This window comes from Lichenostomus cassidix, chromosome 1Aa (assembly GCF_008360975.1).
Source record: "Lichenostomus cassidix isolate B80296 chromosome 1Aa, HeHo_3.0, whole genome shotgun sequence".
NCBI lineage: Eukaryota > Metazoa > Chordata > Aves > Passeriformes > Meliphagidae > Lichenostomus > Lichenostomus cassidix.
In genome coordinates this window covers 52,687,532-52,692,566 of record NC_139480.1, presented here as the reverse complement: position 1 = coordinate 52,692,566, position 5,035 = coordinate 52,687,532, and positions in this window count along the sequence as shown.

The window sequence follows — 5,035 nt, the reverse complement described above, 5'->3', positions numbered from 1 at the left end:
GAAGATTTTTTTACTAATACATACGTTTTATGGTGCATTTGTTCTGCTTTGTTTGCTCATGCCATTTTCATTTCCTTTTGTAAGAAGAGTACTAGATTGAAAATAACTGAAATTCCAAAATTAAAAAAAAAGAAATAAAATAAAATAAAATAAAATAAAATAAAATAAAATAAAATAAAGAAAAAGCTGGGCAACAGCTGTCAACAAAGGAAACTTGACTAAGGACCATGCCTGTGTGTGTGGAAAGGAGGAAACTCCCATGGCTCTTCTGCAGCACTGCTTCTTGCTCTCCAATAAAAAGTGTTTCTAGGATTTTCCTCTAGTCACCATGCCATCTGCTGCTTCACTTTATGCCCTATTGTCTTTGGATTTAATCACTTTTATGTGACAACAGCATCATTGTGTTCTGGCTCTGTTCTGGAGGTGTGCTGCCTGTGGAGAGACAAACACCACTGGACCCCAAAGAGTTTGCCTGAAAAGAACTGAAATGAAAGAGCAGAGGTTTGATGTGTGTGACCCCTCAAGGGACATCTGAGCTGGGATCAGGACTTCTTTCTGACTTCCAGCTCAGGGTACCAAGTCAAGTCTCACACAGGCTCTCTTCCCCTGAGCTGAAGTTTACAGGGGCCCAATGTTTTAGTTACCTGCCTGGTTCGTCCAAGTTCCTGCTGTCTGTTCACACAAAACCCAGTTCATTTTCCTTGGCAGCAGTTCGTCATTTCCTCATGTGATCAAGAAATGAAACAGCAGCTGCAGTGCAACCTTCAGTCTCTTCTCTGCTTCAGTTTTAACTGTGCTGCTTTCCCCTCTGCTTCTCTGGGGATGCTCCCATCTACCTTCTCTCTGGGATCTGGCATTTTATCCATCTCAAGGGCACATTTAATTTTTTTTCCCCCTTTCCTGTAGGCTACCCTTTGCTTTTGTTATTCTTCCAAATTACCACGGTCTAGGGCCATCCACCACCATTGGTTACACCCATTCATCCCCATTTAGCTGTGGGAAAATCAATGTCAAACAAGCTGCTGTACCAAGGCAGCAGTCAGTGCTGCTGTCAGCTGGTTGTATTTAGTACTAGAGCTGAGGTTTTTTCAAAGGGAGAAACTGTTTCTTGAAGCTGGGCACCCTGTCTGTCTTCTGCAAACACCTGAGCCTGTTAATCTGCTCTCACAAAATACCTTGTTGTCACTGAATCTCTGTGCTCTTTGTTATCTGCCTTTCCACAGTAAAGGCTTTCTGTCCTACTGTGGTTAATTTGAAGCTCAGCAACAGAATTCAGACTCTTTGGATCGAAATCTGCAGAGAGCCAGTAGCCCTCAGCTTGCTGAAGCTCCTTAGCTTGCAGGTTGGGAGACTTGTTAAGTCTGGCAAATATCATAAAAGACAGTGATGTGGGAAACAGAAACAACTAGAGGCACTTTTGAAAAATATTCTAAATACGCAGGGATACAAACCAGCAATGTGGATTTCTTCTCAATGCGATTAAAATAAAAAGAACAGGATGTCATGAAAATAGGTTCTGACTGCATGGTCCTTCTGAGAAAAACAGGCTCTGGTGGAAGGACAGGAGGGTTTGAAATCGTGTCTGGCCACCATTTCAAACAGACACAGTGTGACTGTTTGCAGGAGCTGCAGTGGGTGGTTACATCTGGGAAGGGCTCTGAGTTATTCCCTGGTTTCAGTGCCCACGGGGACAGGCTGCACCTTGGGTTATTCCAGACCAGCTGGGCAAAAATTGGCAGATGTAGTTTTGTTGTAGTAACACCATCACATTCCTGATTTGGCAATTCTGCTGGAAGAGAAATGGAGTTCAGGACTTCTGTTGTCATGAGGCTCTTTGCTGTTAGATGTTGAATGGCTTTAATCTCATAAAAAATCAGATTGCCTCAAACTGATTGTGGACATTTTCTCCATGGTTTTTGGGTGGTTGTGTTTCAAACTAAACTTTTTTTATAATCAAACCTTTTTTTTTTTCTTAATTTTTTTTTTCTTGGGGGTGGGTTTGGAGATTAGCATTGGTTTTGAAGCCCAGCTACATCTAAAGCTAATTTTTTCCCTTCCACCTGCTTGAACACTCCTTACACCTCCCTTAGGGATTTATTTTATCCAATTACCACAACTGCTGGGCAAAGCTAATTTTGAGACAGGCTCATGGACTGGGGAGAAAATGTTTCCCATTGAGTCCTTGAAAAGCTCTTGGAGCATCAAGACTGATAGTCCCACCAGACCTTGTCTCAGCCCTGATTAGATCCTGCCTTGCTTTATCATCTTGTTTGCAGTGAGATATTCCTCTGAAGGAAGACTAAATCAAACAGCTCCTTTTCTATCAATTCTCATTTGGGAAAGGTAGTGCTGGATACAGATATTTTCAAATTTAAGACCAGAAGGTCTGCTTTCTGCTTTCAATTCCCAGCTCTGCTTTTCATTCCCTCTGAACTCAGGCAAATTACACATTCTGCTTACTGGGTTTTTTTTCCTAGCCCTTTTTTTGTTTGAATTTCTGATATTATCTTTCCTCAGCTTCCCCTTCTATCTGTTTAGATGCTGTCTTTAACAGTGTGCAGTCAATCCTGCCCTGCAGCAGAAGGGCTGAAGCACCAATGCTCCCCAATTCCTGGATTTTAAAGCAATTTCATTCCCAGCCTGACTGAGGTGTTTCAAGAAGTGTTGAGGCAGCTGGTTCTGGTGTCAGCAAGGGAACATATTTGTAACCTCTTCTGATGGGAGCTGGAAAGTGTCAGTGTGTGAATTGGGTAGGAAGATATATTCCTAAAGTCCAATACCTCAATTCAAAATTACCTTCAAGGCAGCACGATGGATTGCCAGGATTTAATCTTTAATGAGCTTTTGTCTCTGACTTCATAAAACCTAATGTGTCTTAATACTTTTTATCATCCTTGGTTAAAACACAGCAAGCCTTTGGATGAAATTAATATTCAAACGAAGGGTTTTCAATTCAAAGTGGTAAAGAAAAGCAAGGTTTTGTGATTTTTTTTTATTCACTAGAGGTGTAAAACAATACATGAAACAAATTCTTCTTAAAACAGTAATTTTTATTTCAATGCACTCTCTCCAAATTTGGTTTAAATCATCCCAGAACTACCACATTCATTTCCAGCTCACATTTGCTGTTGCTGCTACTAGATTATCATTATTACTTGAAATCAAATGAATATGACATTCTGACCTGCTAGATTGGAAACTATTTTCTCACCTTTTTCATTCTTTTAATTTCTAGAGTTTGTAGAAAGCACTTGTGTTTGTGGTGCAGAAAAAAAATATTTACCATCACTTAACCAGACAATGGAGTTTTTCCCAAAATCCTTCTAAACATGCTAACCAGCCATTTTGAAATGGCTGTGGGAGGAGAAATATTAATCTTAAAGGATCAGTCAAATGCTGTGAACTGCAAATAGCTGAGAGAATGTGCTGTAGCAGAGCAGTGGTTGGGCAGAGCGAGGGGTCTGTGTGTGCAAATATCTGACACAAAGAAAAGCAGCAAAGCCCTGCAGATTATGTGTGATGTTCAGCAGCCCCATATCAGTGCAATTGTGGGGAGAAGGAATTTGTCATGGAGACAAAGAGGGATTTGTTGGAAAGGTATATTTTGGAAAGGTTTCCTGCTTGCAGTCTGCTCAACAGCTTATATGATATTCATAAGCTGCTGTTCTAATCAGAGTACCTGGTCTGTGAGCTGTTTTGTTGTGCCTAATGGAGAACTATGACAGAAGGAGAGAGAATTTTAAAGCTGACACATTTTCAATAAGCACTGTAATTAAATTCTCCTCTATCCCAGTCTTTGTGATGAGGAAATTTTGCTGAAATACTTTTTGCCCCTAATTAAACACTAGAATGTGCACAGCTTTCTTCATTATAATGTTCCTTATTGTAAAGGTGAATAATATTTGGGTTTTGATGGGAAAAGAAACCCTCTTCTGAAGTCCAGTCCTTTGCTCTTTCAATTCTGTTAGGCTTTGTCATGCTGAGTGTTGCTGATGTGCTACAAGGCACAGTGGCAATTTGGGTGGTGGCCTTTCAGCCATTCATGCCTTGCAGTTTCAGACTAGCACCCATTTTTCAGTCTGATGCTAACTTGAATCCTAGCAGGGATAATTCTGGCTGATCAGAGGCTTTTTTTGATAACATCTGATGGATGTTAGTCTCCTGTTTTATAGCTACAAGCTGTTGAGTAAATTAATATTTTAGATGGGAAGAGAAGAATGGGAGCGTGTACGAACATAAGAAAAAGGGAGAGAGTGCTTTTTTGAGTGAAAGTACTTTGTAAACAAGTAAAGGAAAAAAGGATTAATTATTCAATGTATCATTTCCCACTCCAAGACAATCTTTCAGTCTGGTTCCTGGTCCAACTTTAACAAAAGCAGCTGGTGGAAGCAGAAGAGATAGGTAGATCTCATTTGTATAAACAGATCAGCCTGAGAATGACTCAGTCTTCAGTTTTCCACTCTAATTCTCATTAGCTCTGTGACAGCAATGGCCATTCCAAGGGTTTCATCAGTAGCTGTGTCACCCAGCTGCTGGCATTGTGAGGGCTTCCATCACTGCTGGACATCTGCAGAAAGGTAGAGCATGTGCAGAAAAGGCCATGCAAAGGGAAATCACCCAGCATTTGTGAGCACTTGACACCTTGTGCACCACTCAGGCAGGGAGGGAAGGAAACCTGCCACCATCACCTCCTCCCATGGCAATACAGAGGGACAGTGGTAGAAATGCTTTGCAAACTGACAAACCTGGTGCATCATAACTACCATTTTTAAAGGCATTTGGTGACGTGGAGTGAAATTTCCTGTTTGGGAGGCTTAGGAAGAAAGGGAGCCTTTGTTATCCAGTGACACAGCAAATGCTGGTATTTTTAAACATAAACTCAATACATCCAGCACATTCAAGTAAAAGAGTACTTGCTGGTGAAATCTATTCCAGGGATTACTAACAGCTTCTAGAGATGCTGCTCTGACCTCAGAGATCCCAAAGCCCGATTGACAGCATCCCTTGAATCAAACTCATTGTAATCCTGCTGATA